Here is a 14,881-nt window from a genome sequence, read left to right on the forward strand (position 1 = left end):
TACAGTTTTTGTACTGGTGCAGTCTTATACTAGTGCACATGCTTCTACCTGTAGAAGGCTACGACCTTCTCTCATTCTCCAGCTTCTACTGGAAGGGAGCTACAACCCCCTAGTTCTTGTACTAGCCAATGTGTTTACTAGTACGTAGGCACCAACCTACAGAATGTTACGACCTTCTCCTTTTTCTTCCAGGGACCATGTTTCATAAATTTTTATACTGGATTCATTAATAACATCATATCAAATATATCTGCATCAATCAATCACCTTTTCAACCAACCGCAACCAAATCAATCAATCACTTTAACAATCCATCAATCTGATTGTTTAGAATACTGCCACCAGAATACAATAACCAGAACCCAAGCTAGAACCTAGAACAGAACAATAGCAAACATAAGCAACTAAACATATTTTATAAGGTATATGCTAGTTCCATGTGTCGAACCTATCTGCATACGCGCTTTCCTCAAAGCAAACCAGCATACAGATCTGCAAATCAAATTTATGATGTATACGCTGCTTTGATATGCAGAACCAACGTGTATACGCTTCTTTTCTAAAGTCAACATGCATACCGATATGTAAATGATGATTTAAAAATTACAACTATTCTAGACTTTAGTAATACATAGATCATCATATTTACAGACTACAACATGCACCAGTTATTCAGATACATGATCAAATTACATAAAGATAATTCACTTCAAGCCTTAAGATCCTGATACATCATTAGATATTATGTTTCATAAAATGCTAAGGTTCCTCCTTGGTTCAGATCCAACAATGCAACATAACCTAATAAACTGCATACTAGATCTCACACTTCATCAGATATTCAATGCATGTGTGTCTTGGCCTAATGATCTTGTCCTCCTTTTATAGTTTTAGGCATTTCTCAATACCATGGACCAAAACAACTTAGGACCAATACCTTGGACCAAATACCTAAGGTCAATACCTCGGACCAGATACCTTGGACCAATAATTTAGTTTTCCAAGGTATACATGCTTTTCCTTCTGTGAAAGTGCGTGTGTACGTATACGTGACTTGTATACAGTGAACCTGTGTGTATACGCAGCTTGGTCAATGGTGAACCTACGTATACCTCTCTTTATTCATTCTGTGAAGACTGATCTGTCATTCTTTGATGTTTACCTGCTATATTGTGATCTTTCATCTGAGTGAGTTGCCTTCTGAACTGATTCTTTGAAATTGCCCCACATTTCATCACATCTGTAAACTCTACTGTCATGCATTTTATCACATCTGATATCTCTTCTGTAGATTCATCTAGTTACCATATACAAGTGAGTTGTTCTGCTATAAGTGGATTGCTATCAAGTACAACACATACTTCATAATGCCAACAATCTCCCCCTTTGGACTTGATGGCAACAACAACCACACCAAGTCACTCTCCCACTTTGACATCAAGAGCAAAGGGTCATGCTCCCCCTGAGTGCATGCTGACTTATTTGATATGTTGAAGTGTGTTGATTGAGCTTGCTTGATCGAGTCCATGCTCCCGCTAAGCATAAGCAAATTCTCCAAAAATATGTTATAGAAGAAGAACATGACTCTATACATACATCACAAATGACCTTCCTATCACCAATGACTCATACATACATCCATCTCCCAACCCAGTGGGGATATACCAAGTTTGACTCATCCACCCAACCAAGTGGGGATATAACAATTGTTTATACATGTCAAAACAAAAAAATATTACGTCATCTATCCCATGCATAGTGGGGTTACAAATTAGGTCTTTCCATGACTTTTACATTAAAATATGTACATATATAACATAGACCAAATATCTTTAAAAGGACCATGATAGTCATCAACAACTATCATATGATCTGCACCATCAACAACATCTGTCAATCAACATCCAGACCAGCAACCTGTATATGTCCATCATTAGTTCCCAAACTATCATCAACCATGTTCTCCCCCTGAACCTGTGCCACCTGTTTACTGTTAGATCTGATCATTGCATATGTCAGTAAGAGATATCAAAACATCATCATCAATCAGATATATATCAAGTTATCAACATCTTTATGAGGACCAATATATTTCCACATGTTATCAACAGAGTGAAACCATCATCAAACAGAGCAGATAATTGACAGAACCATAGCAGACCCCCCTTTTTGAGTCTGGCCCACTACTTTCCTTCAAACCAACATATACGCGACTATGCCCACAGAAACCCGCATATGTACGCAACTATGCTTTATGAAACTCGCGTACAACCACCTTTCTTTGAAGAAAATAGGATTTAACAGCAGGATGATGTAGCAACTACTCCCAGCTTTTGTCTGAGATATTCAAATGTCTCTCTGGGCAGTGGTTTAGTAAATATATCAGCAACCTGTTCTTTGGAGGGAACATACTCCAGTTTGACCTTTTGTTCAAGCACTTGTTCACGTAGAAAATCATATTTGATGGGCATGTGCTTGGTCTTGGAGTGAATTAATAGATTCTTTGAAATACTGATGGCACTTGTATTATCACATAGAATGGAGATGTGTTGAGTACATGTGATCTGAATGTCTCGTAAGGTTTGCATCATCTAAAGTAGTTGTGTGCAACAAGATGCAGTAACCACATATTCTACTTCAGCTGTAGATAATGCATTTGAACTTTGTTTCTTGTTGAACCAAGAAACTAACCTAGAACCCGTATAGAATGCACCACCACTAGTGCTTTTTCTGTCATCAACACTTCCTGCAAAATCTGAATCTGTATATGCATGAAGTGTAAGATTTGTATCTCTAAGATACCATAAACCAAAGCTTTGTGTTCCTTGAATATATATTGAAAATTATTTTGACTACTTAAAGATGTGTTTCCTTAGGATTTGCTTGGAATATTCCAACTATTCCCACTACATGCATGATGTCCGGTCGGGTACCTGTTAGATAAAGCAGACTGCCAATCATGGATCTGTAAGTTGGTTGATGTACTGTTGTTGATTCATCATTTGAGCTAAGACTACATCATGTTACCATTGGGCTACATACTGGTTTAGAATCTTCCATGCCGTACTTTTTTAGGATCTGTTTGAGATATTTGGTTTATGAGAGAAAAATACCATCTTTATTCTGCTGAACTTGTAGACGAAGAAAGTAGGTGAGCTCACCAATCAAGGACATTTCAAATTCTTGCTGCATTACTGAGGCAAAATTTTGAATCATGGATTCTTCATTGCTACCAAAAATGATATCATCAACATACACAACAATTATTAGAAATTTATCAGTGTCCATCTTTGTATATAGATTACTATCTGCTGACCCCTTTGAAAAACCTTGTTGGTTGAGATATTTGTCAAGACGGTAATACCATGCTCTTAGAGCCTGTTTTAGACCATAGAGAGCTTTTCTAAGTTTGCATACAAGTTTTGCATCATTTCCAAGAATGAATCCTTCTGGTTGTTCAATATAGACTTATTCTTCTAAGTCTCCATTAAGAAATGCAGATTTTACATTCATTTGGTATACTTTGAATTTCTGAAAACTAGAAAGAGCAAGAAACATTCTTATGGCTTCAAGTCTAGCAACAGGTGCAAAAGTTTTTTCAAAATCTATACCTTCTTATTGCGCATATCCTTTACAGACAAGTCTGGCCTTGTTTCTAATAACTTCTCCATCTTCGTTCAGCTTGTTTTTGAATATCCATGATTTTGTTCCTATGATATTTTTATCATGAGGTCTAGGAACTAATTCCCAATTATTGTTCTTTCCAATTTTCTCAAGTTCTTCATTCATGGCCTTGACCCAACATTCATCTCTGCATGCTTCATTCACATTTTTAGGTTCAGTGGAAGATAGTAATGCTAGATAGCTTAAAGTTTCGACAATAGTTCTTCTTGTCTGCACACCTGCCCCTTTTCCCCCCAAAATTTGAGTTTCTGGATGATTTTTCTGAACATACCTGGACGAAGTCTTTTCTTCTATCATTATCTCTTCTTCTAGTGCTTCATTGGTTTCTTCTTCAGAATCAGTGTGATTTGATGTGGGAAAATGATCCTCATCTTCTTCATTGTCATGATCTTCAGTTTTTATCTATTTTGGATTTTTTCATGCTTCATCAACTACAAAATCAATACTTTCAATAATTGTCCCAAGTCTTTTGTTATAACATTTATATCCTTTACTTTGGGAAGAGTAGCCAAGAAGAATAACTTCATCTAGTCTAGGTTCAAACTTACCAAGTTATTCATCAGTCCTTTTGATGTAACATTTGCTTCCAAAAACTTTGAAGTACTTTAGTGTAGGAGTTTTACCATACCAAAGTTCATGCAGAGTTTGAGTGTTGGTTACCCGAACATTTTCTTGGTTGAGAATAGTGATGGTGGCGAATGAAGCTTCACCCCAAAAGGTTGCAGAAGTTCCAGATTCATCTAGCATAGCACGAGGCATTTGTTGAAAAATTTTGTTCATCCTTTCTACCACTCCATTTTGCTAAGGAGTCCTTGCGGTGGAGAACTGATTTTTTATTCCATGTTGTTCACAGAAGTCAAAGAATTCATCTGAGGTAAATTCCCCTCCTTAATCAGATATGAGGCATTTGATTTTGTGATCTCATTCATTTTCAACCAAAGCTTTGAAGGCTTTGAACTTTTCAAATGCTTCATCTTTGTGCTTTAGAGGACCTATCCAACACATTCTGGAAAAATCGTCAATGAACAATATAAAGTATTCTTCTCCACGAGGTGACTTTTTCCTTGATGGTCAACATAAATCAGTATGCACAAGTTCAAGAGGCTTACGAGTTGATCCTCCCTTTTTGATGAATTGAGATCTGGTTCTCTTACAGAATTGACATGATTTTCATATAGTATTTTTAGGAATGTTGATATCTAGAAGATCTCGAACAACCTAGAATATACATGTTTTTCTTATTTGAGAAAAGCTTAGATGTCCCAATCTTCTGTGCCATAGCTAGTTTTCATCATTTTTGCTTAGATAACATTGTTGTTGTCCTCCCTTGAGTACATATAGGTTTTTTGGAGTTCTTATACCTTTAATCACAGTTTCTCCTGTATAAAACTCACGAACAACACATCCATTTGATCGAAACACTACTTCATTTCCTTGATCACACATTTGACTCACACTCAACAAGTTATGTTTTAAGCCATCAACATATATATCATTTCCATCTTTAACTTTTTCTTTCAATAAAATAGAGAATTTACCTTTTATGACAACAGGAGTGTCGTTTCCAAATGATATACTCTTTTCCTTTTCTAAGGAATTAAATGAGTGTAGTTTTTATTTGTCACCTATCATGTGTTTTGAGCATCCACTATTGATGTACCACTGGTTTTCTTGTCCATTTGCATATAAGGCTATAACACATCTTTCTGTTTGTGGTTCTTTATTTCTCCATATTTTGGGTTTTAATGGAGTTTTCTCCTTTTGAGATATTTGCCGAAATTTGTTCCTGCATTCAGATTCTTCATGGCCAAAGTTGTTACATATTTGAGCATTCTATTTCATTTTCAAGCAGAGAAAAGTTATTATAGGAACTTTTCTTGATCCCTGTCACATTCCTTTGATTTCGTGCGTCTCTAGTCATGATGGGTTTGTAAGCAACACAATGAGCAGATTTGTGTCCAAAATTATGACATGAGAAACATTGACCATTAAAGCAGTTCTTGCAATTATCGAATCTACTGACCTGGTGATTGTAGTTTCTATTGATATTCATCTTTGAAGCAAATTGAGTACAATTTACCTGAGGTTGGTTGTGGCTTCTGTTCATCCTTGAAGTAAATTGATCCTGGTTTACCTGGTGATCTGCTTTATGCCTTTGTTGATGATTTTCAAACTGTTCACTGCTCTTTACTGCATCAAGATAGCTTTTAGTGGCGGTTGACAGCTTCTGTGATTGAGATTCTTCTTCAATATATCCAAGACCTGTCTTTATTAGAGGAGAATGCTGCACTTTGATAATTTCATTTAAGGTTTCTAATCCTTTAGTGAATCTAAGATTGAGAGCTTTTTTTTTCTCAATATCCTTTCTTAGACCCACAATTTCACATTCTAATTTTTCATTGTGTTTCTCTCTTTGAGCAAGTTGGTATGTCAAGGTATCTATAATCATATTATTTTCTTCTAAATAGATTTTAAGTTTGAATATTTCTTCATAAAGGTTATCTTCATCTAAAGCATCCAATAAATCATCATCTTCATAAGCCATAAGAAGTCTATAGTCATTACTATTTTCATCTTCATCACTAGTTGATAAACCATCGCTATCTTCATGAGTATAGTAGCTCTTTTTACTTACACTTTGTTTTCTATTCCATTTTGCATATTACTTCCCTTTATCATATTTATATTTATGAGGAAATTTGGTAGCATAATGACCAACTCTACCACAGGCAAAACATTTGAAAGGTAGTTTACCTCTGAATCTTCCGGAACCCCGTTGAAGGTTCTTGACAAAGTTTGTTTCTTCTTCTTCTTTTGAAATATGTCTTGATTCATTGAGTTCTTCTTTTCCTTTCGTTGAAGCTTTAAATGCAACTTCTCTCATATCGGATGGACCTCCTTTTCTCATCTCAAAGGTAGTTAAGATTATGTGAAGTTGTGTCATAGTAATAGTCTATAGATCCTGCTTTTCTTCTATGGTAGATACTTTTGATTCAAATTAGCAGACACAGATCTTAAAACTTTTTCAACTAAGGTAACTTCCTCTATCTCTTCACCCAGATTCTTCATGCAATTAAAAACCTCATCTATACTTAAGAAGTAACTAGCTATACTTTCATCATTTTTCTTGAGAGTTTCATATTGAATTCTGAGAGTTTGCAGTTTAGCATGTTTTATGTGAGAGTCTCCTTTGTAGCTTAGAATGATTTTGTCCCATATTTCTTTGGTAGATTTGAGTTGCATAACTTTGACAAACTCTGATTGTGATAGACTTCCCAATAATGTATTGACAACCTTAGCATTGGTTTCATATTGCTTTTTACCTGCCGTATCTGTAGGAATTTCTAATGGAAATGTATATCCTCCTTCCACGATTTCCCAGACATCTGTTCCAAGTGATTGAAAATAGGTTGTGGTTCTTACCTTCCAATAAAGGGAGTTGCTCCCATCAATGATTGGCAGTCTAATGGATCTCCCACTTTCTTGATTACTTGTGATGATGGATCTTCCTTCAAGCAATCAAGCTTCTTCTGAAGGACCTGCTCTGATACCAATTATTGGAAATAATACTTGGGGGGGGGGGGGGGGGGTGAATCAGTATTATCAGATCAATAATTTAATTTTCAAAACTGATTTGTATACGCTACTTCAGTTCAGTGAACTAGCGTGTATACACAATTGTACTTAATGCAACCTGCGTATATGCAGAGATATTTTGATTTACCAAGATTATCATGTATTGAACTTTAATCAGTATATCAGGAATTCATTAGACAGTACAGAAAAAACATATTAAATCATCACACATAAGCAACACACATGAGCACCAAGATATAATGTGGAAACCCAATGTGGGTGAAAACCACCTACTGTAATCGTCTCTGTCTCCTTTTAATAAGAAAATTATCTTTACAGATTTTGTACTAGTGCAGTCTTATACCAGTACGCATGCTTCTACCTGCAGAAGGCTACAACCTTCTCTCGTTCTCCAGCTTCTAATGGAAGGGAGCTACAACCCCCTAGCTCTTGTACTAGACGATGTGTTTACTAGTATGTAGGCGTCGACCTACAGAAGGCTACGACCTTCTTCTTTTTCTTCCAGGGACCACATTTCATAAATTTTCAGACTGGATCCATTAACAACATCATATCAAATATATCTGCATCAATTAATCACCTTTTGAACCAACCGCAACCAAATCAATCAATCACTTTGACAACCCATCAATCTGATCATTCAGAATACTCTCACTAGAATACAGTAACCAGAACCCAAGCCAGAACCTAGAACACTACAACAGAAAACAGAAGCAACTAAAACATATTTTATAAGGTATATGCTACTTCCATGTGTCGAACCTGCGTGCATACGCGCTTTCCTCAAAGTGAACCAGTGTATAGATCTACAAATCAAATTTATGATGTATACGCTGCTTTGATATGCAGAACCAGCGTGTATACGCTTCTTTTCTAAAGTGAACCTGCGTATAGATCTGTAAATGATGATTTAAACATTACAACTATTCCAGACTTCAGTCATACCCAGATCATCATATTTATAGACTACAACATGCGCCAGTTATTCAGATACATGATCAAATCACATAAAGATAATTCACTTCAAGCCTTGAGATCCTGATACATCATTAGATCTTATCTTTCATCAAATGCTAAGGTTCCTCCTTGGTTCAGATCCAACAATGCACCATAACCCAATAACCTGCATACTAGATCTCACACTTCATCAAATATTCAATGTTTGTGTGTCTTGGCCTTGTTAGGATATTCCGACACATAGGAAATAGTTAATTACAACTTGGTCTAGTATAGAGTTAGGTATAGAGTTAGGTAAAGTGTGTTTCTTTACTATGTACATTTTGTAACTTATAATCAGACGGTCACGATATGTAGTGATCTGACGGTTCATTCTCTCCTCGGTATTACAAATACTCGATCTGTGGCTTAACACCCGATTGCTCCATGATATCTATTTAAATAGCATGGAGGGTCATTTGTAGGGTAATCCGTCTATGAGATAAGCATATGTAAATTTTCATTCTTTTATTAATTAATTGCCTGAAGTGGCCACGTTGGCTCATGCCGTGGACTGTTTCCCTCTTTGAGGGTTTTAACCACGTCAAAAGTACTGGTGTATTGATTTTCGATCTATTTGTGAGCGGTGTCCTTTGGTGTTCTGTCTGAGGAACTTACCCTGTAAATTCCTACATGGTATCAGAGCTATTTGAGGGCCGCATCCGTTGGTGATCCAAATCTGAAGTCGGTAGAACTGCATCCGACTACAGTTTCCTAGATCTACTATTTCTGACTGCTTTCGGGTCGAGAGGACTTCTCTGTTGTGTTGGGAGCATCGTTTTCAGTGAGGAACCCCTTTTGTTTCACTCGAAAAGGTTTCCGATAGCCCTAGCTGCGTCATTTTTAAGATCTGGAGGTATACTGTGTTTATTTGCAGTTTACAGTTATTTTCTCTCTGTTTATTTCAGTTTTCGGTTTATTTAGCCTTTTTATTACCAGATCTATACCTTTCATTTTTGCGTATGCTCTTTTCTCTGCGACTCTATGTGATCTGGGCAAATCAGAAACAAAAAGGAAGGATTTTTCTCATGCGTATGCTCTTTTCCGCTGCACCTTAGTGTGATCTCGGAAAATCAGAAACATTGAGGAAAATATTCAGTTTTCGGCTAAAGCTAACTTTGAGCCGCAAGGTTCGTTTTTGAAAATATTTATTTTCTGGGTAAAGCTAACTTGGAGCCGTAAGGTTCGTTTTTTTTGTATGTTCGTGTTGGGTTTTTTGTTTTTCTCTCTCTCTCTCTCTCTCAAACTTTTTGTATAGCTCACTTGGTGCAAAGCTAATTTATGAGAATAGAGGTCTTGGGTTCAAGTATCCATTTTGTGGGGGCGGATTTTTCATTCCCGCACTTCGTCGGCGACTTCATCAAATTTTCTTCAAAAAGCCATAACTTCTTCATCCGGAAGCCATTTTCAGAACCGTTTTTTTTTTAATAGCCTATTTGTTCGAGATCTTTCCATTGAGACACTTAGTTTCAGCACCTGTAGCTTCAATTTTTTTTTTAAATGGAATTTCCATGCCAAGTTATTCTTGACAGCACCAACTACTTCCAATGGTGGTCCTACATTGTGGATTTACTTAGAAGTAAAGGTCTTTACAGAATAGCCACAGGCGAAGAGACCAAACCGAAAGATGAAGACAAGGCAGCTAAATGGGAAAATAGGCAAGACCAAGCAGGTTGGTTGATAGGGATGTCTATTTCTCGAGATCTTAGATTCCATATTTCAGAACTTGATACTCGTGATGAAGCAATGAAATAGATTACTAAAGTCTTTGGAATTAAAAATGAACTTAAAGCCCATCAACTTGAAAATGAATTGCTTACATTGGACCCCAATAATTTTTCTTGCATTGAAAATTTTTTGTCCAAGTTCAAGACCCTTAGACTTCTCTTGGAAGGTGTTAAGGTTAAGAAAGAAGATAGTAGCCTTATCTACTCCATTCTTACTAAGTTGGGACCAGCCTATTCTGTGTTTGTTTCCACCTTCCATTCTACAAGAGAAGCCTTCATTTCTCAAGGACAAACCTACAAGTCCCGAGTCTTCTTCCCTTTTTTTTTTATTTGTCTTATCATTTTGTTGAAATGATTTTTCATTTTGAGGCTTAAATTGCTTAGGACCGTTATTTGGTTTAGGAACATTCTTCTTAGGATACAACTTCTTAGGATTCTTTGGATTTGGTTGTTGTTGGGTGGCTAACGCTTTCTTAGAAGAGTTTCCAAGATGAAGAAGACCAAGGTGTAAGTGTTTTTCTTGTTCTCTTATTAAAGAATCACAAAAGGAATCAAAGGAAGGGAACTTTCTGCATGTGGTTGTCAAGAATCTCGGTCTGGCTATGCACTAAATGTATCTTCTTCTTCTCATTCTCATGAGTGGCTCATTGATTCTGGAGCTTCTTATCACATGGCCAAAAACAAAGCCATGTTTTCTTCTTTAAATGATTGTAACACCAAAAATATATATGTTGGTGATGATAGATCTCTTAGTGTTGTAGGGACTGGAATTGTTCATCTAGACAATGGTCAATTCAATGATGTATTATATGTTCCAACCTTATCCTGCATCCTTCTATCTGTATATCAGATAACCCATTTAGGTGAAGGTAAAATCGTTGAATTTTCACCTCACGATGTTGTAATTAAGGACCTAAGATCCTAGACAGATTTTAGCTATTGGCATTGCTGATGATTCTACAAGGTTGTATACGTTTCACAACTTTGGGTCATCAAATCTTCCCTCAGTATTTGTTGCTCATAATGGTAAAGTGAGCAAACTTTGGCATGAGCGATTTGGTCACTTAAACTATCGCTCTCTTCAGAATCTATGTAAAGAAAATATGGTGACAGGTCTTCCAATGGTATCTTGTAGAGATGGTGTTTGTTCCGGATGTGTACACGGAAAACATCATCGGGACAGTTTTGAAAAACGTGCCTCTTGGCATGCCTCAGCCCCTTTACAGCTCGTGCATAGTGATTTATGTTTTCCACTTCCAATTGCTTCATTCTCTGGCTACAAGTATTTCTTAACTTTCATTGATGATTTCTCCAGACGCACTTGGGTATACTTCTTAAAACTCAAGAGTGAAGTATTTAACATGTTCTTGGCCTTTAAGGCCTTTGTTGAAAAACAATCTGGACATCAAATTCTTAAGCTAAGATCTGATAATGGCAGAGAATATGTTAAAAACACATTCATCAACTTTTGCATTGAGAATGGAATTCAAATGCAACATACTGTTCCATATACTCCACAACAAAATGGTGTAGCTGAAAGGGAGAATCTCACCTTAAAGGAAATGGGTAATTGTATGCTTCAATTTAAAGGACTTAGTCTTAATTATTGGGCAGAAGCAATTAACTGTGCAAATTACATAATAAGTCGCACTCCTACTAAGGTTTTAAACAATATCACTCCAGAAGAAGCATGGAGCTCAATCAAACCAGATGTAAGTCACTTTCATGTTTTTGGAAGTGAAGCATGGGTCCATATTCCAGATGAGAAACATAAAGCTTTAGAACCTAAGAGTGAAAAATGTATTTTTGTTGGATATTCTGAAGCTGTCAAAGGATATAGACTTATTCCACTTAAGTCCAAAAATGTTATCATTAGAAGAGATGTAAAGTTTGCTGAAAATATATCGACCTGCGAGCCTAGTTCGGTGGATGTGCCACCTCTCCCTATCTCTTCTACTTTTGAAAATATTTCTTCTTCAGATGATGAAAGCGAGGATGAAACTCCTCCCCCACCTTCTCCGGATCCTCCTTCAGCTCCTTAGCTTCCAAAATGGGTCCGTGCTACTCGGGATGTAGCAGGTGATCTTGCCAGTGATCCTACAGGTCAGCGACGTACATGTTCTTAGTTCGAGAGAGCCTCTTCTTTACTGGCTCAAGCTTCAGTAAATTATGATCTTGACACCTTTGCAGAAGCTTCAGGCCATCTAGATTGGGAAGCAACTATGAATAAGGAATATCATTCATTATTGGCAAATGATACATGGGATCTTGTTCCTCTACCAAAGGGACGAAAACTTGTTAGATGCAAATGGGTTTACAGAACCAAGTATGGACCAGATGGGAAAGTTGATAAACATAAAGCTCGTCTTGTTGCTAAGGGTTTTTCACAAGTTGACGGCATTGAATACACTGAAACCTTCTCCCCTGTTGCCAAAATGAACTCTATCCACCTTGTTCTTTCCCTTGCTGCTTCTTTCAAATGGGAAGTCCATTAGATGGATGTTAAATCCGCCTTCTTACATGGGGACTTGCATGAAGAAATCTATATGGAACAACCTATTGGCTTTATACAAACAGACTCTAGCCTTGTATGTCCGCTTAAGAAATCCCTTTATGGTCTCAAGAAAGCTCCTCGAGCTTGGTATGCCAAAATGGATAACTTTCTTTTATAAAATGGCTTTTCTAGGTGTCATTCTGAAAATATTGTCTACACCAAGAATGTGGGCAAGTCTCTTATCATTCTTGTTCTTTATGTAGATGATCTTATCCTGACTGGTAGTGATCCCAACCTTATAAGCCATGTGAAGTCTAGCCTTAAAAGGAAGTTTGAAATGATAGACTTAGGACACTTACATTATTTTCTCGGACTTCAAGTCTTGCAATCCAAGGAAGGTATTTCCCTTTCTCAGTCCAAGTATGGCTATGATATTCTACGCCATTTTCACATGGAAGACTGTAAGCCAACCCCTTCTCCCTTTCAGTCTGGAGTGAAACTTTCTGTCACTTGTACTTCTCCTGAAGTTGATGCTACCTTATACCGTCAACTTGTAGGAAAACTTTTGTATCTAACCCATACTCGTCCTAACCTTTCCTTTGTCATTGGTCTTGTTGCTCGGTTTATGTAAAACCCACATGAAAGTCATTGGAAAGCAGCTAAAAGAATACTTCATTATGTTCGAGGTACAGTTCAGTTTTGGATTCATTACAGTGCCAAAGCAACTCCTCTATTGGTTGGTTTCATTGATTCCGATTGGGCTGGTGACCCGAATGATCGGAAGTCTACTGCAGGTTATGTGTTCACTCTTGGTTCAAGACCTATTACATGGGCTTGCAAGAAACAAGGTGCCATTTCTCTTTCTTCAGCAGAAGCAGAGTATTATGGTGCCATAGAAGCTAGTAAGGAAGCCTTGTGGCTTCGTCAGATCCTGTCAGAGTTTGGATTTCAGCAGCAGCATCCGACTACACTTTGGTGTGATAATCAAAGTTCCATTCAACTATGCAAAGATCCAGTCCAACATCAGCGTAGCAAACACATTGAACTGCACATGCACTTCATTAGAAAGCTCATTCACGACCATGTTCTTGAAGTGAAATATTGTTCAACAGATGATCAAGTTGTAGACATCTTTACAAAGGCTCTCACAGAGGCGAAGTTCACTAAACTTCGATTTATGGTTGGAGTTCAAGAAGTTGTCACTAAGGGGGGATAGGCTCTAGTGCCTCCTTCCTTCTCCTATTGTGTCATATTGGTAAATCCTTCAATCCTATCCCATGTTGTTCTTAAGGGGGGATGTTAGGATATTCCGACACATAGGAAATAGTTAAGTACAACTTGGTTTAGTATAGAGTTAGGTATAGAGTTAGGTAAAGTGTGTTTCTTTACTATGTACATTTTGTAACTTACAATCCGATGGTCATGATATGTAGTGATCCGACAGTTCATTCTCTCCTTGGTATTACCGACACTTGATCCACGGCTTAACACCCGATTGGTCCATGATCTCTATTTAAAGAGCATGGACGGTCATTTGTAGGGTAATCCGTCTATGAGAGAAGCATCTGTAAATTTTCATTCTTTTATTTATAAATTGCCTGAAGTGGCCGCATTGGCTTAGGCCGTGGACTGTTTCCCTCTTTGAGGGTTTTAACCACGTCAAAAGTACTGGTGTATTGATCTGCGATCTATTTGTGAGCGGTGTCCTTTGGTGTTTTGTCTGAGGAACTTACCCTGTAAATTCCTACAGGCCTAATGATCTTGTCCTCCTTTTATAGTTTTAGGCCTTTCTCAATACCATGGACCAAAACCACTTAGGACCAATACCTTGGACCAATAATTTAGTTTTCCAAGGTATACGTGCTTTTCCTTTTGTGAAAGTGTGTGTGTACGTATGCGCGACTTGTATACAGTGTGCCTGTGTGTATAGATAGCTTGGTCAGTGGTGAACCTACGTATACCTCTCTTTCTTAATTCTATGAAGACTGATCTATCATTCTTTGTTGTTTACCTGCTATACTGTGATCTTTCATCTGAGTGAGTTGCATTCTGAACTGATTCCTTGAAGTTGCCCTGCATTTCATCACATCTATAAACTCTACTGTCATGGATTCTGTCACATCTGATATCTCTTCTATAGATTCATCTAGTTACCATATACAAGTGAGTTGTTGTACTATAAGTGGGTTTCCATCAAGTACAACACATACATCATAATGCCAATAGATAGTGAGTTTAATAGGGGAGAATTCTAAGGTATTTCCCAGGAAGAGAACCTATTTGAAAAACAATGTTTCTCACAAAATTACTTTGCACCAACATATTAGTATTGAAGAAATACATATTAGATTTCTCCCCATTGGTCGTAGTACCATAAGCCTAT

The sequence above is a fragment of the Pinus tabuliformis genome, chromosome 5_1 (genome assembly GCF_031772625.1).
Source record: "Pinus tabuliformis cultivar Carrire ecotype Pingquan chromosome 5_1, CPIR1, whole genome shotgun sequence".
NCBI classification, from domain to species: domain Eukaryota; kingdom Viridiplantae; phylum Streptophyta; class Pinopsida; order Pinales; family Pinaceae; genus Pinus; species Pinus tabuliformis.